This window comes from Lates calcarifer, linkage group LG2 (genome assembly GCF_001640805.2).
Source record: "Lates calcarifer isolate ASB-BC8 linkage group LG2, TLL_Latcal_v3, whole genome shotgun sequence".
In the NCBI taxonomy this organism is placed as follows: Eukaryota; Metazoa; Chordata; class Actinopteri; family Centropomidae; genus Lates; species Lates calcarifer.
Window position 1 is genome coordinate 29,693,686 of NC_066834.1, and position 22,138 is coordinate 29,715,823.

Here is a 22,138-nt window from a genome sequence, read left to right on the forward strand (position 1 = left end):
ACAGTTTGCTGCAATAACAAAACTGAAAATGTTTCCTATTGATTTAAAGCATCACTTGTCTTTGTCCAGGAGGAGAAATAATTAAAATAATACAGTCATTTTAAAATGAATTCCTGTTTTCTCTAGAGGCTGTACAGTTATCTTTTATATCTGCAAACAAAGTTTAAAAAGCAGTGAACAATAACAATAACAACAGTAATAGAGAATATTTCCACTAAAGAAAAGAACACAGGTTAGTTATTATGGGTAAATGATGACTAACAGCTTTAAGTGCATGTACAGTAGAAAATGTGTCTTTTTGAAGGCTTTACCAAATCCACCTCCTCACCCTTAAGAGGCTGTATATCAGAGTACATGCTGCTCTGGCTCTGAACACTATAGCTGCAGAATTGTCCTATATAAACAAAATACCTAGGGATACTGAACCTAAAACTCTGAACAAAGCTTCTGAGGTCATTAAAAGGGCTCCAGTCAAAGCTCAGATTATGGAAAAAAAAAAATTCTGTTTATTTCATGTATTACTGTAAGGAAGGTTGCATTTTAAATATTCAACCTGGTGCTTAGCAGGTCTTCAAATTAGATAAATCCAACCTCAGAGACACAGTGTGTAAAAAATTAGGTACCCTTACTGCTTCCATAGGAATTAAGAGGGTAAGTAACAGCCAGGTGCTGCTAACCAAATTCCCTTGATTAATTGATCATCAGCAAGTGTGAGTACATCTACAAAAACAGAAGTTTTGGCAGTTTGCTAGTCTGGAGCATACAAGTGTGTTTTAACACAATGCCAAAGAGGAAAGACATCAGCAATGATCTTCGAGCAATTGTTACTACCCATCAATCTGAGAATGTTATAAGGCCATTTCCAAACAATTTGAAGTCCATGATTCTACAGTGAGAAACACTTCATATGCGTACCTCATATGCCTAAAAAAACAAGGATCACAGGACTTAATGACTACAGACCCGTCGCCTCTGTGGTAATGAACTCATTTGAGCGCCTTGTGCTGCCCCACCTCAAAGCCATCAGTGACCCACCCCTGGACCTTCTGCAGTTCGCCTACAGAGCCAACAGGTCTGTAGATGACGCAGTCAACATGGCCCTCCACTTCATCCTGCAGCACCTGGACTCCCCAGGAACCTATGCCAGGATCCTGTTTGTGGACTTCAGCTCCACCTTCAACACCATCATTCCAGCTCTGCTACAGGACAAGCTCTCCCAGCTGAGCGTGCCTGACTCCATGTGCAGGTGGATCACAGACTTCCTGTCGGACAGGAGGTAGCATGTGAAGCTGGGAAAACACATCTCTGACTCTCAGACTATCAGCATCGGTTCCCCTCAATGTATACCTGTATACCAACAGCTGCACCTCCAGTCACCAGTCTGTCAAACTCCTGAAGTTTGCAGATGACACCACTCTCAATGGGCTCATCTCTGGTGGGGATGAGTCTGCCTACAGGGGGGAGATTGATCAGCTGGTCACGTGGTGCAATGAGAACAACCTGGAGTTTAATACTGTGAAGACAGTGGAGATGGTTGTAAACTTCAGGAAGAACACAGCTCTACCCACCCCCATGATCCCGTGCGACTCCCCAGTTGGAACTGTGGAGTCCTTCTGCTTCCTGGGGACCATCATCACCCAGGACCTCAAGTGGGAGCTAAACATCAGCTCCCTCACCAAGAAGGCCCAGCAGAGGATGTACTTCCTGCGGCAGTTGAAGAAGTTCAACCTGCCAAGGACAATGATGGTGCACTTCTACACCTCCATCATTGAGTCCATCCTCACCTCCTCCATCACCATTTGGTACACTGCTGCCACTGCCAAGGACAAAGGCAGATTGCAGCGTGTCATCCGGTCTGCTGAGAAGGTGATTGGCTGTAACCTGCCTTCTCTCCAGGAACTGTACACCTCCAGGACCCTGAGGTGGACAAGAAAGATCATGGCCAATCCCTCCCACCCTGGTCACAATCTTTTCAAGACACTCCCTTCTGGCAGGAGGTTGCTGTCTATCAAAACCAAAACCTCACGCCACAAGAACAATTTTTTTCCCATCTGCAACTGCAACTGGGCTCCTCAACAAGATATAGTTTCTTAAATGCTGTGGCATAACCTTGTGAGAGCTGTGCATAAATGAATGCCCACAAACCTCAATGAACTTCATACGTTATAAAGAAGAGTGGGCTAAAATTATTCCACAATGATATGAGAGACTGATAAGTACCCTGTTAAATCTGAACCAAACCTGAGGAGAGGTCCTGCCTGAAGCAAACAAGTCAAAACCATCTGATTAGGATTACAGTGATGACAACGAAGAGGTGGAAGGGAGAATGGAAGGAGAGGATGAGACTAACATAACATTAGATAAAGATGATGTACTGTGGCCTCACTGGAAGAGTGTTTTGATCAGTGCTGGTGGAAACATTCAGATCCTGAGAGTTGCAATACTGCAAATACTAGTAAGAGTCCTGCATTAAAAGTGTTGGGACAGTGTACTTAAAGTATCAAAAGTAAAAGTGGGCTGCTCATAATTCCCCTGTGATTGTGAATTATTGCCACATTAATGTAAAAGTGGCCTTTTACTGTTTTACCTCTACCTTTTACTGTTTGAACTGCTTTATATATCATCTACAGCAGTGCATAATTTTTTATCAGCTTATCATTTCTTTTGTATGTATAATGTTATTTCCACCTGTCAAACAAATACAGTGAAGTGGAAAGTAGAACATTTCTCTCTGAAGTGTTGTAAAGCAGCACTCAAGTGAAGTACAAGTACCTTTAAAGTACAGTACTTGTACAGTAAATGTACATAGTTACTTGTTACATTACATGGCTAAATGAAGTTATGTAATAAAGTGTTGATGACTATTGATGGACTCTTCTGGCTTTTTCCCCAGTTACATTTCTGACCTTTTAGTGCCAAATGAGCCAGAGCAAGGTCTGAAATCCTCAGAGTCTTTAATCTGGTCCAGCTTAAAACCTGATTTCATTTCAGATTTTGGGGTAACAGTGATTCAAATTCAAATCAAAAACACTTTATTTATTCCCGAGGGGCAATTAAAAGGCACAGAGAGCACCACAAGAGACTAGGGGATCAGGGGTTAGATACATAGAAGCCACTAAGACAACACTACATCACTGGTCATAGTCTCCTCAGGACTATATGTGTTTTGTTCTACATTAAACTTTGACTAAAAACTTGCGGGCTGATCTACACTCCAACCCTCATTTGAGGTCATCAGCTTCAGGTAATAACTGAAAGAACACAGATACAAATAGCCAGAATGAGGGTGTTAGGGCTCAGTCTCAGAGGCTTGCACTGCTGCTACAAGGAAAGGAGTCAGGTGAGGTGGTGGGGCATGTACAGGGCTGACCCATGACAGCAGGATTACCTATCCCATCTGGTCTGGGAGTGTCACAGGATCTCCCAGGAAGAGTTGCAGGAAGAGGTCAGGGAGAAAGACGCATGGGCTCCTTTGTTCTTCCTGCTGTTACACAACCTGACCTGATGGATGGTGAACTCCCACATGCATCCTGGGTCTGTGATCTCCACGCAGCTCATCTCAGCAGAAGGTCTGAGATTGATGATTGATGATTGATGATTGATGATTGATTGACCTGATGACTGATTCTCAGCTCAGTGGCTGAGCTCCCTACAGCTGATCACATCAACAAACCATTTGTTTTATTTCTCTCCTATTATTCTGGTCACTATCTGTAGCTTGTGACTACACATTTGTTAAAGTTCGTGGACTTCACCATCAGCACCCCAGCAACAGTCTGTTCCATTTTACTAATTTCAAGTTCAATTCAAAAGCAAATTAAGGTATATAAAGACAGGTGCAGAGCAAAGTATTTGAATTGTCCTGTCAGTCATGTCGTTTGTTCTTATCTCTGACACAGTGTCATTTGAAATCAGTGTCAGAGCTTTAATGGAAAGCTGAGGGGCAGAAATATCTAATCTCTGCTGCTGTGTTTCCACACAGTCCACAGCCATGATTATTATTTTACTCTCAGGCTGACCTCATTCAGCTGAGGAATACGTACCAAAGGACAGCCAATCAATAATGGAGCAGAAGCAATTATAAACCAGCTAATTGCAGATGCATTTTGTAAGTCAATTGACTAAGTAGCCTTCAATAAAGAGCAAACAAAAGCTCTTGCCAAGGAAATTATGCTGTTGGAATGTTGGAGAATTGGTTCTTTAAAGGCAAATGTCTCACAGTAATAACGGGGGATAAAATACATTCACCTCACTGCACAAACTCTGCATATTTATTTACGTTGGTATGTACAGAGATAAGTTTAGAGAATGCATTCATCAGTAACACTCCTCTGAAGTGATCAGGTATATTTTTAAAAGTAAACAATTTCAACAAAGAAATGTGTTTACTGCTGATTTCTAAATAGCCAGCAGTTATCTCAGTGGGGTCCTGAGTGTTAAGAGATAATGGTGACAGCAGAGCTTGAATATGTTGTTTTCCAAAAGCTATTGTTCAGTCATTGCCTTCAATAAATAACCTCTCGTCTCACAGTGTGCTGATTTTCATGTATGTTTGATGCTGTCCTGTCCTTGATTATAAGATACTTAAGACACTGTGTCAAACATGCATGTCAAGTTTATCGTTCACATAAAAAGTACATTCTCAGTGTTACAAGTTCCCATGTCACACTTCAAGTTAGTAAGAATAGTTGTTTAGCTGTTTATTAGCTAATGCTGAAGAATGACTTAAGTTTAAATGAGTGTTTGTGAGTGTAATGAATGCGTTAAAATTTTTGTGTAGTTCTGTTACGTTCAAATACTGAATAGTACTAAATTCTAAATGGCGTCTATATGTCTGTTAGATTCTCTAGTCTATGACCCCTAAGCAGAGATGAACACACACTGGAGAGTTCGAACAGAAAGTTTTTAATAACCAAACAGACCAAAACCAGAACAAAAAGCAGACAGGTGAGGCAGGGAGCTGGCTGGCAGGAGGAAGTCTTACGCAGCGGAGCACAGGCGAATCTTGCCACTGGAGAAACTGCATGTGAAGCGGAAGCAAGGAATACTCTGGCAGCGAGCAGGAGTGAAGGCCAAGCTCATAAGGTGGAGGGAAATGGACTGAGTGGAAACAGGTGTGCCTCAGCAGCCAACAGGAGGAGCCAGCCACACCCCCTGCCACACACAAGCTCTGCAAAAAACAGAAAAGGGAGGGGGAACAGAGAGAGCACAAAAAGACAGAACAACAGAAAGACAAACTAAAACAAACCATAACAGGGTGGTTGTCAATGATCCAGGGGGGTGGAGGGGGTTCAGCTGGAGGGCACAGAGGGCTGGTGGAAACAGGCTTGAGGAGTGAAACATGAAAAAACGGGTGGATATTGAGGGAGGGAGGCAGCTTAAGTCTCACCACACTGGGGTTAATGATGCATTCAATCGTGTATGGACCGATGTACCTGGGAGTCAGTTTTCGGGACTCAGTCTTGAGAGGAAGATCACGGGAGGAAAGCCAGACCTTCTGGCCGGGCTGATACTGGGGATCTGGAGAATGGTGACGGTCTGCCAATCTCTGGTTCCAAGCCGCTGTTCGGGTAAGAGCTGCCTGGGCTTCATGCCAGACTTGGTGGGCAAGCTAGAGGTGCACCTGCACCGAGGGAACTGCCACCTCAGCCTCCTGTGCAGGGAAGAGCGGGGGCTGGAAGCCATTAGCAGCCATAAACAGAGACACACCTGTGGCAGAGCAGACCAGGGAGTTGTGGGCATATTCAATCCAGGGAAGGTGGGAAGACCAGGAAGCCAGGTGATGAGAGGCAATGCAGCGAAGGGCTGCTTCCAGATCTTGATTTGCCCGCTCAGTCTAGCCATTGGTCTGGGGATGGTAGCCAGAGGAGAGGCTAGCTGACGCCCCCACTGCCTGGCAAAAAGCTTGCCACACTCTGGAGGAGAACTGTGGCCCTCTGTCAGACACAATGTCCTGGGGGATACCATGCAGCCTGAAAACATGCTGAGTGAGCAAATTAGCAGTCTCTAGGGCAGAGGGGAGTTTGGACAGAGGGATAAAGTGCACTGACTTAGAAAAACGGTCAACAACAGTTAAGATGGTGTTGTTACCTTCAGATGGTGGCAGGCCTGTGACAAAGTCTACTGCAATGTAAGACCAGGGCTGATGGGGGATAGGAAGGGGGAAGTGCAGGAGACCAGCAGGAGCACGATGAGAAGTCTTGCTCCAGGCTCAGACTGAGCAGGCAGAGACAAATTCCCTGGTGTCAGTGGACATGGAGGGCAACCAGAAACGCTGACGAAGCAAAGCCAGGGTCCGATGAAAACCAGGGTGGCATGCCACCTTGGAGGCATGTCCCCACTGGAGCACAGGGGATCGGACAGGTGGTGGCACAAACAGCTGGTTAGGTGGACCACCCTCAGGGGCTGGATGATCCGTAAGGGCCTCCTGGACCAGCTGCTCGATCTCCCACCTGGCTGCTCCCACCACACAGGAAGATGGCAGGATGGTGTCCTCAGCAGGATCCTCAACCGGGGGGGAGAACTGACAGGAGAGGGCATCAGGCTTGGCATTCCTGGAGCCTGGCCGGTAGGTGAGTGTAAAGTTAAACTGGCCCAGGAACAAAGCCCACCGGGCCTGACGGGAGTTGAGCCTGCAGACAGAATGGAGGTTAGACAAGTTCTTGTGATCAGTCCAAACAACAAAAGGGTGAGTAGAGCCCTCCAACCAGTGCCTCCACTCCTGGAGGGCCAGCACCACTGCCAGTAACTCACGGTTCCCCACATCGTAGTTTCTCTCTGCAGGTGTAAGACGGCGAGAGAAGAATGCACAGGGGTGAAGCTTCTGGTTGGGTGGATCGTTGGGACAGGACTGCCCCAACACCAGAGTCCGAGGCATCGACCTCCACAACAAACTGGACAGAGGGATCAGGGTGATAACACAGGACCAGAGGAGAACAGACCTTCAGGCTTAGCAAAAGTGGCTTCAGCAGCAGGAGACCAAACAAAGGTGACTTAACAGAGGTTAACTTGGATAGAGGTGCAGCAAATCGACTGTAATCTCGGATAAATCTGCAGTAAAAATTGGCAAACCCTAGAAATCTTTGTAGCTGCTTCCTATTGGTGGGAGTGGGCCATTCTACCACTGCCTTAATCTTGGCAGGATCAGACCTGATCTGCCCCTCTTCCACCACAAAACCCAGAAAACTGACAGAAGACACATGAAACTCGCACTTTTCAGCTTTCACAAAGAGTCTGTTTTCCAAAAGTCTCTGAAGAACAAGCCAGACATGTTGCACATGTTCTTGAGGGGTGCAAGAAAAAAAATCAGAATAGCATCTAAATAAACAAAAACAAACCTATTGAGCATATCACAGAGGACATCATTAATAAGACACTGGAAAACTGCAGATGCGTTGGTTAACCCAAAAGGCATGACTAGATACTCAAAATGTCATAGGGGAGTGTTGAAACCGGTCTTCCATTCGTCCCCCTCCTTAATTCTCACCAAGTGGTATGCCTTGCGTAGGTCCAATTTGGAGAAGATGGTGGCCTGGTGGAGGGGACCGAAGGCAGAGTCAGTCAGGGGAAGAGGATACTTATTCTTGATGGTGATCTCGTTCAAGCCCCTGTAGTCAACACAGGGCCGTAGAGTCTTGTCCTTTTCCACAAAGAAGAATCCCGCTCCCATGGGTGAGGAGGATGGACGGATAAGGCCAGCCTCTCTTTCAGGCCTGGAGAGGTTGTAGAGCTTGCTGGTGGGATAGGGGGCACCAGGGAGCAGGTCAATGCTGCAGTCATAAGGCCTGTGAGGTGGTAAAGATAGAGCCCGCTCCTTGTTAAAAACCTCCTGGAGGTCATGATACTCCTGGGGAACTGAAGCAAGATCTACAGGTTTAAGGAGAACAGAAGCAGAGAGAGTGGTGGGGATGGCCAAGTGCAGACAGTGGGAGTGACAAAATAAACTCCAATTAGAGATAGATAAAATGGACCAGTCAGTGTGTGGGTTGTGGAGCTTGAGCCAGGGGAGACCTAATACTAAGGGTGAGATGGTGAGGGAATGATATAAAGAGATAATTTCATGATGATTGCCAGAAAGTAGCAGGGACACTGTAGAGTGACACGGGCCAGGAGACGACCATCAAGGGAGACGACCTCCAATGCGATTGGAGGGGGATGGACAAACTGTATGGCTCACCAACGTCCCCCTTGCGGCTGATGAGGCAAATCTTTTGGCCGTTCGGGACAGTTAACGAGGATGTGACCATCTCCAGCACAGTAGATGCAAAGTGTCTGGAAGAAGCGGCGTTGACGTTCAGCAGGAGAGAGCCTCATCTGCCCCAACTGCATGGGCTCCTCCTTGCTGGAGGAGGATACGGCAGCCGGGGAAGATGCACTGGAAGAAGGTGGCTCCGGTGGTGGACAAGGTACCATGGGACGAGAGGGCCGAGGGGACTTGGAAAGAAGGGAAGGGGCCCTCAGTCTGGCTACTCTCTCCCTGCGTCTCTCACTAAAGGCGGTTATCAAGACAGATGGACAAGGAAATTAATTCCTCTAGATTAGAGGTCTCATCCCGAGCAGCTAGCTCATCCTTAAGTTCCTCACTAAGCCCATGCAGAAAAACCCCCTGAAAGGCCCTTTCATCCCACCCTCTCTCGGCTGTGAGAATGCGGCAATAGAATAAGCCGCAACAGAAAGGGATCCCTGATGCAAGGAGAGAAGCCAGTTACCGGCTTCCTTACCCTGAAGCGGGTGGTCAAAAACTCTATGAAACTCACTGCAGAATAAATGGAAAGATTGTCAAGCAGGAGAGTTAGCGTTAGTCATGGCCACGGCCCATGCTGACGCCTTCCCAGACAGTAAACTGCTAATAAAAGCAATCTTAGACTTGTCGGAAGAGTAAGTTAAGGGCTGCTGGTCAAACATTAGTGAGCACTGGTGGAGAAACTGACTCTCCAGACAGGCATTCTCCTGAATGAGAAAGCAGGCATTCTCCTGAATGCCTGTCTGGAGTGCGAGGATGGCTGGGCAGGGTAGGAGAGGCAGCAGGAGCAGGAGGATGAACAGGTGGATCTGGAGAAGGGACAGGAGCTGCCAGAGAGAAAAGCTGAGTGGAGGCCTGGTTCAGTCGGTCGTTAAGCTGAGTTATACTGGAGGCCAGGTGGAGCAGCTTATCTATAATTTCCTTCAGAGCATTCTCATGTTGTCCCACACGTGCTCCTTGAGAGGTGAGGGCTTGTTTCACTCTCTCAATCTCTGCGGGGTCCATAACTGGCCAGAATATTTTGTTAGGTTCTCTAGTCTAGGACCCCTAAGCAGAGATGAACACACACTGGAGAGTTTGAAAATAAAGTTCTTAATAACCAAACAGACCAAAACCAGAACAAAAAACAGACAGGTGAGGCAGGGAACTGGCTGGTGCTGGAGCACAGGCGAATCTTGCCACTGGAGACGCTAGGGAAACTGTATGCAAAGCGGAAGCAAGGAATACTCTGGCAGCGAGCAGGAGTGAAGGCCGAGCTTATAAGGTGGAGGGTAATGGACTGAGTGGAAACAGGTGTGCCACAGCAGCCAACAGGAGGAGCCAGCCACACCCCCTGCCACACACAAGTTCTGCAAAAGAACAGAAAAGGGAGGGGGAACAGAGAGAGCACAAAAAGAAAAACACAACACAAAGACAAACTAAACCAAACCATAACAATGTCAGTACAACCATAACGTATTTGGAAAGTTAAATGTAGAGATATGTGGAGTATGCTATATGAGTGTTTTGACATTTTATCTGTGTGTGTTTTATGATGATGCAACATGTGTCTACAGAGACCGTTAATGTGCAGTAATAGAGAATGCTGAAAGGAATAAGACAATGTGTACAGTATACAGTACAGTGAGTGACTTATGTGAATAAATAATGTTGGAGAATTCTTTTTTCATGTCATATTCATGTTCTTTATCTGTGTCTGTATTTTACTGGTGGGAGTGCAGACTACAGTATAGAGTAGGGTTGTCCACTAACCAGATGATTGGCGCTTTGATCCCTGGTTCTTCTGCTCCGCATGTTGAAGTGTCCTTGGACATACATGCTGAGATGAGAGGTTGATTTGAACACTTGATTTGAAACTTTTATGAGTTTAAGAGAACTGGGGAGCAAAGAGTGAGATATTTTGATCAAATTGTGGACCTTTAAAATGATTTGACATATGTTTAATGGAAAATGCCATGTTTCACAGCCATTTATTCCAATAGCTGAGTTACGTCCCAGTTACCTCACTTTTCCCTTCATTCCTACCTCTGTCCTCTTTTTATTAGTTTCTACCTTCAGCTCAGAAACACTGACACAACACTGACTTTGAATGCTTTTATTTGGTGAATTCTCTCCCTCCCTCTGTCTCATGATCAAGTATTGGCCTTTAAGAGGCTGAGGGAATACTCATCATTGATTGATGTCTGGGCGCATGCCCTGTGCCTGGCGAGGTGAAGGTGTATGGCTGTGGCTGTTGCAGTTATAAGTCGCAGTGAGAGGTCTTCCTGTCAGTCCAGCTGAGCGCAGCTTTGGCAGCCTGACAGCGTGATTGATTCTGTTGTGTTAAAAGCTGATGGATTTTCTGCTGATCCGGCACCACCACACGCTGCAGCTGAGCCCGGCCTTTTTTTTTTCTTTGAGTGACTGTGACACATGGTCTGAAATACTGAAGTTGGACAAAGTGAGAGAAAAGCCTCAAAGGTATCAGAAGGAGAACATTGCTTCATCCTGATTTGGTTCCTCTGATTTATTCCTACTGCTGTAAACCAGACCATGAAAGTCGTTTGAAGCAATGGGATCAGAGTATCTTTTGGTATTTATCACACTAAATAAATCCATAATAACTATTGTAACTTTTGACATTTGAATTGAACAGAGATTCTTTAATCTGACAGAATTCCTAACAGTGTTTATGCTTTTACTCTATCACTACAACACAGAATAACATGAGGAGACTCTGACCAGAATTGGAAATGTGGAAATGGAAATATCTATTCTATTAGAAAAATGATCTACACACTGCTAAATACTTCCCATGAAAAACTTCCCATAAATATATATATATATATTTAAAACTTCTTAGGTGCATCACATATTCATAGTCACCAGACAAAAATACTTAATGATACTAATACTTACTGGGAATTATTTCTGGTCGTTCTGCAGCCTCTTATTCTACTTCAGTTGTGTGCTCATATCCTGCACATCTCAGCCTGTTGAGTATCAGTCTCTGCTGTCACTAGAGCTGAAGTTACATGCTGGTATCACTATTTGATCTCATATCGTAATATTATTAAGTCCTTCATTCATAGTTGTGATGATGTTATCTGACTTCCTGGATCACCTGTATTAAGCTGATTATCGACCAGCTATGAGCATGTTCATATGAAAGATGACTTGTTTGCTACAGCATGTTGACTGTTGACTCCTATCCTGTACAGGAGTATGCAGATGATTCGACAGAGAGAGCTATCAGTTTAATTAACTACACAAAATAGTAAGACTCATAACATATTAACTTTATTTGTGGTTCTAACAGTGTTACTTGTCATTAACAACTCCTGTTTCACATGAACTATTGCGCAGGGAGTCACAACTTATTACCTTTTTTTCTTCTTCTCACCAACATAAGAAAGACAAAGACACACTGAGAGGGTAATGTCCATTTCTCTGCTGTCTCTGACAGTTTTGGATGGTATCTCAGACCCCAAGACATCTGTGTAATAACTATGAAAACTGTCCCTTTCTGAAGCCAGAGGTTTCTTTCCTGTGAAGTCACAGCACTGGGAAGTTGGAGTGTCTTGGTGCCTCAGTAGACCTTTAAATGTGTCCAGTGTTTCCAGTATTGAGCGCTGCACTATGCTGGTGTTAAGTGGAAGTAAATACTTTCATTGTTGTCTCAAAATGTGAAGCTGCAGGTGTTTTTATTGAACCCACAGTGATAATTGTGTTGATGCTACACCTGTAAAACTGTTGTCTATGTTGTATCATGGCAGTAACAGAAAATATTTCATACAGACTGTTTCTTTAGTAGAAAATATTCTCTCAACAAAAATTTGGAATGGATGAAAATCTATCCAGTTCTGTTGTATTGGGCATTGATTCCAAAACAAGATGTTGTGTATTAGATGTAAAAGAGACAACAGTAATACAGTAATACCCCAAATAATCAGTATACATCACCCCAAATGTGCTGCTTGTGTTATCTTTTTAGTAATTGAATTTATGATGGTTAATGATGTATTATCTGCTGAAATAAAATGTGTTTTCATTGTCACTGCCTGTTGCAATATTGTGTAGATTGTGTGGAGATGGTGTGTCCTGTGTGAAAGAACACAGCAGCACACAATAATGTCACCACATCAAATACTGTGAGACTTTGGAGAAACAAAACTGAAAAAGCCCAGTAGTAATAAACTACAAGAAACATACAAACAACAAAACTTCAGCTCTCACTAATGTTTAAGTGAAACCCAGATTCTATTCAGTGACATTACTGATGAACCTATTAATCCAGTCTGTTTCAATCTTCACTACAGTAAGATTTCTATTTTATGGACAAATTAACTTATACCATTTAATAGATGTGAAACTGAGCAAAAAGTGAATGAGGCAAAACTCAACATACATGAAAGGTGTTTTGTGATTTTGGAGATGTGTGTGTGTGTGTGTGTGTGTCCTACTGCACTGCAGTGACATCAATGAGTTCTACACCCACTGGTCCAGTGATGGGTAGGTTGTATCAAAGTGTCTCTTTAGCTTGAGAGGACACATTTGTAACCGAAGAGGGAAAGAAGTTTCTCCTGTTGAATTAGATACTTTTTCATGCTTATATTTTACTAGTTGGTTTTCATCCTATGAGAAATCTAAACACATTTTGGGGGAGTTAAGATGTCCCAGAAGCACCCTGTAGTGACACTGACCCAGAAAAAAAGGCTGACATGTATCTCCGTGGCTCTGTGGCTCTTTTGAGAGCACATTGTGCTACTTAGCAAAGTGTGAGCTCAGCAGCAGGAGTTAGAAAAATGGTTTAGTGCTAATCAGGCCAGACCTACCAACTGACCTCCCCATTCATCTGCCAGAGCACCTGCTTCCCAGCCATGACACAGAATACAGCACTATCCCAAAGATATTCCCCATGTGTCTCTAACTTAGTTTCCCTAAAAGACACACACGTTGTTAAAAAGTTGTTAACAAGGTCTAATGTCTTTCATTTGACATGGAAGGAAAACATGATCAAACCAATGAAAAATAAGAAAATGCAATATTCAACTATTATGTGCCTACTGTGCAAAACATGAAAGACATGTTATAATCTGCCATGATTGTTCTTATTCATTGTCCATATGTAATTTTGTTACATAACTGGTTCCACAGCTTTGCGAAGCCTTGCAAATTATAACATTGAATCTGGAATGGTGTGCTTGGTCTTAGTTACATTTCATGAAACCATGGTGATGAAAATCACAAAAAACACATTATTTTGTCATACTGTCGCACAGAAACATGGCTGAAAATTTAAAAACTGAGCCCTGAAGTTCTTGCCAAAACAGAGATGATGGGTGTTTTCAAAATGTGACAAAGCCTAAACTATAAAGAGTGGGTACACATGTAATACATCGGTGTCTTCGCCATGCCTTGTGACACCCATAGTGAGGAAATTTTGTCAATAGGTGTATGAAGCCATGTTCAGTGAGAAGTTTTGGCTCATAAGCTGCAGTCTAGCTGGGGATACAGAGTGGTTTGTCTGTGTATTTAACCCCTCTCCCTTTTCAGTTTCTCAGTCATTTCTCCACTGGTGATGCAATCCTAACCAGTGGTCTGATGAACTGTGCAACAACTGCCTTTAACTGTCTAGCATAAATGCTTCTGAGTCCATTTAAAGGATAATTCATTATTTATTTCAACAAGGTGTATTTCTAATAAATGTGGCTATCGTGGTTCTCTGGGTGGTGCTAACTTTCCCCTCCCACCTCTGTTATAGAGATTTGGGGAATGAGGTACAAAGCAGCATGTACATATCAGGGTGACCAGAAGAGTTTTGTACAGCTTTCCAAGCAAAAAAGTTTTGTCCACAAATCATTCCAACTGCTTGTCTCTGTGTCTGACCCAAAGTAAACACAGAAAGTAGCCATTATGCTAACTGCATAGAGATATCAGCTTGCTGGCTGACCTAACCACCACATATTCAACTGCACACCATTATTTGTTCACATGTGAGGCTGGTTATACTGCCTTCTGAGGAAACATAAATGTCAGAAGAAAAATGAAGAATGGAAGCAGAGTCAAAGAGATGCCAGTGTTCCTGCAGTCACCGCTCTCTATGGGCGACTGAGGAGGAAACTTCAGTGCAGAGAGTCAGACCTGATGATTCCACACTTTAAAATATAGATGTGTACACAGAGGAACGAGATCCCAGCGGTGTAACTATAAGGAATGATTTTATGGATCTTCTTCATTTTCATTCTGAAGACTTTTATTTCACGCTAAGAAAAGAGAGGCCAGTAGAGAAGAGCTGCTGTTCTCAGCTCTCCTCACACAGAAAAATAAACGACAAGGTGTCAGTAGTATGGGATACACATTAATCAACAATGTTTTTCAGATATGTAGGAGAGTTTATTGCATCTCTCTTAACCGTACAGCATAGCTGCCAGTCCACTATTACATTTTCTGTCACTCCTATCCTTTTACTATATAAACACATAAACATTTGTCTGGGGCTTTTCTGTGTGGAGTTTGCATGTTCTCCCTGTGCCTGAGTGGGTTCTCGCCAGATACTCCAGTTTCCTCCCACAATCCAAAGACATGCAGGTTACTTGGTGACTCTAAATTGCCTGTAGGTGTGAATGTGAGTGTGAATGGTTGTTTGTCTATATGTGTTGGCCCTGCAATGGACTGGTGATCCATACAGGGTGTACCCTGCCTCTCACCCAATGTCAGCTGGCATAAGCAGTATAGATAATGAATGAATGAATGAAACAACTGACTGAATGGATTATACAGTCAGTAATAATACTAATAAATAAAATACTGTTGCAAAACTGTAAACTGGCTAGAACGTCTATGCCTCCGTCTGTTACTTTATTCCACGTATCTGTTCTTTTGTCAGCCTGTTTGTTAATTATTGTGAAGAAGGTCTTGTTCACAATTGTTCACAAACAGCTGCATGTGTGATCACATCGTTGTGAATGACACCATTAATCCATTTCACTACTCATTATGCTGCCCGACTGAATTTGTTTGCTGAAGACCCAATCCTATTGGACAGCCAGTAAGAAGAGTAGATCACACAGATCAGAGAGAGAAAGAGGAAACAGCTGAAGGCTCCATACAACATTTAGTCAGTTCTTCACTAAAGAAGCAGTCTGTAGAAAAAACACTATGGAGGTGCAAAGTTGAACTGTTTCACCAGAAGAATTGAACTCTAACTGAGTTACATCAGTCTTCAATTCTGTGGTGGGCTGTCAGAGCCAGCAAGGCCTTCTCTGCTGGCCTAACCATTGTCACAATCATTGAATGATATGTTTATATATGTTTTTTCCATTAGTACTATATGTATTAAACTGTTTCCAATAGTCTATTCTCTTCATGTCACCTCATTTCCTCTTGGTTGCATTGCTTCCAATAGAGTCTGTTTATGTTTGCGCTTTTATCAGATTTTAGCCCTGTGTTGCCAAGTTAACAGAAATCTGCCTTGGGCCTTCAAAATCAACAGTACAGGCCCCGGTAATTAAAAATAAATGGCGATGAAACAGTTTCCTTGTAGATCGTTCAACCAATCAGATTTTGAGTTGGCGAGACCAGGGGCCATCCAGGAGGCCTACCATGAAGTTGGCATTTCCATGTGATTTGATTGGATGGTCAGAGAGCATACTGGTCAGACCTAGCAAACCAGTGCAAGCTAAAACATGTTAGCATAGATTTAATAGCTGTTTTTTCAACACACAATGGCTGAAGGAGGAGGAAGAGTTCAATGACTCTGTTGTAGAGCTTATCTGTGCGTCTCAGTTCCATCAATAAGTCCTTTTCTATCACCATGGAGGCTGAAAGTCAAGTCTGGCAAGTTTTAATTCGCTTTAGGGCTGCGAATGTCTGCTCCACAGAAGCTGTTTTTTCTTATTAGTCTACAAATAATCAGCAGTGTTGGTGAGTAAAATGCATTTTACCTATATTTTATTGTTTACGTCTGCTGTGGCTGCAGTGTTTGGAGACCTATTGAATTGTGTTAACTGGGTTTTTATTGCATTGCTTTAGTAATGGCATTCATTCTGGCTACATGGCATGCCTGTCTGTGATGCAAAGCTCTATTATACTGCATTCATGTATATTGTTGATGGTTTCTTTGCTGTGACACAAGCCATGGGTTAATTCAGGTAGGACACCAGTGAAGGTCCACTGCTTCAATTTCTTGAGTATAAAAATGTCCTTTTGTTGGCAATATTTCAGGATTTTGTGAAGGAGGAAGTGGATACATGGAGATGTTACAGAGAGGCAGAACTGCATGTGTCAAACCCTGACCTGAGGGCACAGGAGAGGAGACATACTGTTACTGCGTCCAAACATCCAAACATTCACAAACTTCCAACGTCAAATGTTCATATTTTTCAATTCAAGCTATAACTTCACCAGATCAGGGCGGCTGCAGATTTTGAAGCCAGGTGCAACAGTTCATCTTCACTTACTTCAAGACTGCAGGGCATGATGGCAAACACCTGGCTCTCACCTTATCTAACAGCTAATTGGTTTAGAAGTCAACAACAACAACATGATGTTTTACAGAAATTTTTCTCTTTTGTTGTTTAATTTATTTATTCTGCTCCCAGAGTGAATGTGGTGTGGTTGGTGGGGCTTTTAGCAGTCAGGGCCTAATACATTGAAATTATATAATTGTCAGTCCCTTTACTGTGTAGTTTTGTGGTATACAGGATGTTTTATGTATGTTTTTACCTTGTTGGAATGTTTGAGGGTTTCCAGATGTTTTCACTTTTTACGAGTTTCCTATGTTTAAGTTAACCTTTGGGGTTCATGTTTAGGATAAGAGTTAAGAATGTGACACCTAGACTAGTAGGGGTTAAAGGTGAGGGTTTTCTCTCACCCATCTTCTTCCTTTTGAAAGTGAAGGCGTTGAATAAGGTCCAGATGCTTCTTATGAACCATGTAAACAACCAATGTATATATACTGGTGTTTAGAGCTGTTAGGTAGAGAGATCCATATTGGCTCGGATCCTCTCACAGGCTACTGCAGTGCTTGTCCGATGCTGAACTACTTTGTAATAAACTTCTATATACAAGAAAGTCAGTGTCAGCGGAGATCTTCTCTTCATCATCTTCACGTCAACATCACCATCTAATATACCACAGTTTGTTTTGATTTCCTATTTTATTCTTTTGGTTTTCCTTACTTCCTGTTTGTGTTCATTTTAGGTGTCTTGTCTTCCCCTGTGTGTGATTGCCCCATTGATTTCACCTGTGTCTCATTATCTCCTCCCGTCCTGTGTATATAAGCCTGTTTCCCCAGTGTGTCTTTGTCAGATTGTCTGCGTCCTAGTGTAGTTTGTTTCTTGAGACCTGGTTTTTGCCTTGCGATTTTGTACTTCTGCCTGCCTTTACTTATTCTTGTGAATAAACCGCCTCACCTCATCCTACTGTCTCTGGTCTGCTCTGTGGGTCCAGTTTTGTCTGTCTGACTCTGACAATAATTTAATATTGTATTAAACTGAGATTAGATTTAACAGGATGTAATCCCGATGTGATCTTGCTGTTGATACCATGAAGGATGGAGGAATATCTGTCTGCAGCTTACTGTTATTGTCTCCTGCTGTCATCTGTAGGGCCAGGTGTACAGGTGATGGATAAATGTGAAGGAAATTGAAGGAATTTTGAATTTGAACCTCCAAATATGGGGTGGGGGTGGGTAGGGTGTATGGTAGGGTTATTGGTAATTGGTTGAGATCATGATTTTAGCCATGGTTTGTAGGGCCTACAAGGCTGGAGCTGGACCTTCTCAAGGTGTGGTTCATCTCGAATAAGCCTAATCACAGGCTGTGGTAGAACACTCATCTAGGAACTGAACTTTCTTTTTCTATTTCTTAACACTAACATTGATATATGACATTAGCCAAAACTGTGAACTGTGAATCCTCGTCATCTTATTTCTCTCTGTGTTGTACCTGAAGACATGAACAGTTTTATTGAAGAGTCTTCTCTTCCTGACTCTTTTCTGTAAACCAGCATGGAGGATGGATTAAACTTACATTTCTGAAAGAAATCCCTTATGTATGTGGTGTGTTGATGGTGATGATCTCTGATTTGTTCCGTCAGTCAAACAGATCTAGTGTTGTACTGACTGGGAAATAAGAACTTTACAGTTGGGGTCAAGAATGAGCAGTCATTTCCCAGATGTTACCTGACTACATCCATGAAGAAAAATAGCCCCAAGACAACAAACATGGATGAGATGGTCACAAGTTATCTTACAGAAAGAACAACTCTTTTCAATGTGGAGAAACATTCAGTTAACTGCTACCGCTTTATCTTGACTTAAGTGGTATAGACATAATAACAGGACCTAGAAACCTTGCAAGAATTCTTGCTGCTGCTGATTTGTTGGTGTGATTTGGCTACATGAGTCTGTGCAGCTGCAATTGCACCACCTCCTAGCCTGGACACACCATCACTCATTCATCAGAGCAGAGATGTAATGAATGTAAAGGTCAGAACAAATGATTTATTCAGCATTCAGTAATTCCCTTCGTCCTGTACAGAGACACCTGCATATGTTGTCTACACCACTGTGTCCTAATTCCCTCACTGAACATGGACTATTGTTATTGGACATTGTTATAATTGGTATTACACAGTATGTCTTAAGATCAGTGAAATTCAAAGGTAGCCTCTAACTATCTCATTGACCAGTTCTTAAATCAAACAAGACTGATGCCATTGATTTTAATGGTACCACCAGCCATCCTCAGGAGATGATCAGTCACTTTGGAGAATGTTGAAAAATATATTTTGTCTGAATAATACATTCCTCATGGCTCTAGCTCAGGCCATTAGCGTAATTAGAAAGTCAGCTTGCATTAAATTGATATGGATGTATTGCCTGGGGACGAAGGAGGAAAGTGCATGTGTGTGTTTGTGTGTGTCTAGTGAATGAGAGTAAGGATGAAATTTGTAGTCAAATTCAGGAACTGGACGAGTCATTAATCATGACAAAACAACAGTACTGGCCCGTGCATGTAGCTTACTGGCAGAAGTTGTTTAATGTGATGTAAAGTCAGAATCAAAGTCAGAGTCTACACATGCTCCCAATGAATCCATCAACACAGGATCAAACATTTACTACTGTAATTACACTGACTCAGATGAAACATTAATGATCCATGTAGTTAAACTGGGTCATGCAGCAGAAAACAGGAAATGTTTAATATAATACGAAAATATAACAATATTTACAGGCATGCAGTAGTTTCTGGAAGTACTTATACAAGACACTACTTTGAATAAAGCCTTATTATGGTTCAACATCGCATGATTTCTCTTCTAACCAGGTTAACATGGATTTATTTCTTTTATCTTCTGAATGATTCAAGCTCTCAGTATATCCACCAACTATAACTTCATTTTCACACATCTACATAAACCTTTCAGATGACTGTGATCAGCAACAGTTTGAAAATCAAATGAAAAGGGCAGACTGCCGCAAAATTTATGGCACATTTATGCTCCTTAGAGAGAGGCCTGATTCCAGTGTCTGCCATTATAGTCTTTGATGTGTGTCATTGCACACAAACAGAAATCTTGAACCCTGTCCTATTAACTTTTTATTGGGTTGACTGATGAAAACACTGCAAGTGTGATAAAGCCTGCTGTGTGTGTACATGTGCCTGTTGGTCCACTGCTGGAAATGAGGAAGGGACCTGTAAAGTTAAAGGTCAATTACTGATACTTGCTGGCAGGGAGCTGCACCTCTGCTTCATATGAACATCTGAGGCCCACATCAAACAGGGGTAATAGGTCCTGGAGGGGGTGGTGGTAATTTGTTGACTCCACATGGTACATAGTTAGTTTATCTGCTCCTTGTGTACAAATGGCTTTGTTTATGCTGCATCAAAGGACAGAGATGTTAGTGTGAATAATACTAAGTGAGATCTCCTGTTAACAGACCTGACCTTAGATGAGGTCAGACAGACAGGCTGGCAGTCAGACAAGACTGTGGGCAAGAGAAACCTGATGAAAACTGTCCCTGTTGGTTTGGCCTGTGAGCTTATGATAATAATGGCAGTTGTCGCAGCATACATGACATTTGCTGCGAGGACTGAATGAGATTTTGGAGTCTGAGGGTGAAACAGTAGACTGGTTCTTCCAAGGCCTTGGGTCCTGGTTTTCATGAAAGGCCAGAGCAAAGGACAGGATCAGCTCTTGATGAGGGCTTCTCCTCCACCTTCAGAGGATCTTAATGCATGGATGGTGCTTCACACAGCATGTGCTGTACAGGATACACACACACGTGTGTGTACAGAGTTTGACCTTCTGTAAGTATACAAATAAAGGTCTGACAAATGAAACCTGAAAGCATTCTCTGGGTGTCTCTCTCACATTTTTCCAGATTTCTTTTAACATACAGACTTAGAAACAAAAACATTATCATGTACTGTGGATACATACTTTTCTTATCCAGTTTATCTCATCCCCTAGTGTTCTCAGAGGAGGAAATCATAGCATCTTGGTGCAATCTCCTTATCTACACCACTTTCAGGAAAAAACAAAAGATATGCTTTCACTTGATATGGGAATTGCTGCTGCTGCAGGCAACACCTGGTTACTATTAACATAAAAGTATTTAAGTAACAACAACAAATAAAGCCAGAAGAACAAAAGTATACAATACTTTTATAATTTCTTTTTAATAATCCTGCATTTTGTCATTTAGCCAATGCCAAGTTTTTCTAAAGTTATTTGGCTAAAGTTCAGTACAACAATTAGTGTGCCTGTACCATCATTAACCTGAATGAAAACCAGACAGACTGCTCATCTATCAAAGAATGTCTAACCAAGGGCTCAACGGAGTGCCAAAGAACAGTCTAAGACATGTGATAACCCCAGAAAGTTTATGTCACACTAAATTCTAAAATCTGTGTATCATGTCTGTGTGTTCAGCAGCAGTTCTCTAAGGCCCAGCTCAGATGACATGTGACAAGAAGTTGTCATGGCTGACAAATTTCCAGCCTCAGGCCTGAAAATAAAGATCAGTAATAAACAGCAGGCCTTGTAACGTTACATCATCAGAGGACCCTCTATTTACAATACACCACCAGCAACAACACACAAAGGCCAATATGCCATACACATAACATTTGAAGTCTAGTGCAACACTAGTGCGCTCTAAGTGCATTAAACAGTATTCATGACACCATCTTTTACAGATCCATATACAGATAACACACAAAAAGTAGTTACATCAATCTGTTTAATAACTCCAGAGACATGACAATACTATTATTTTCAAAATAATAAATGATAAATAATACAAATGCAAATCTCTCCTATATGCCACTTTGTAGTGTGCATTAAACACACGTATATTATATCATCAGCAACTTACTTTTCAGAGGTGTGCATGGTGGGGAGGGAGGCAGCTGCAGGTGAAGCATGACTGACACGTTCCTCAGCAGTTCATATATTGGCCCACCGTTTGACACCTTTTCCAGAGTATATGGACATGCTTGTATTGTCTGAACATACTCTACGTCAGACTTTAGTGTGGCAGATCATTTTTTACATTATAGGCAGGCAAAGTAAAATTGTTTTGGGCCACTATGTCAGGAAGAATTAGGAAGATAAAAAAATAGGGTGACACATAGTCTGCACACATTTCCAGCAGCCATTATCAGACCTGTGTCCTTAAACACTGATGGTTCTGAGGGATGTGTGTGTGTGTGGCTGAACACAAAACAAGGATCATTTATCTCAGCTCTCTAGAAGCCATTAGTTTTTATTCCCAGCTCATGGGAAAGATAATAAGACATGTTCAATTTACATCAGCTGATGGAGGAGCACCCTATTGGCAGACATGCCTATGTTTATTCATCTGGTGCCTGGCAATACACACATGCACAAACACACACACACTGC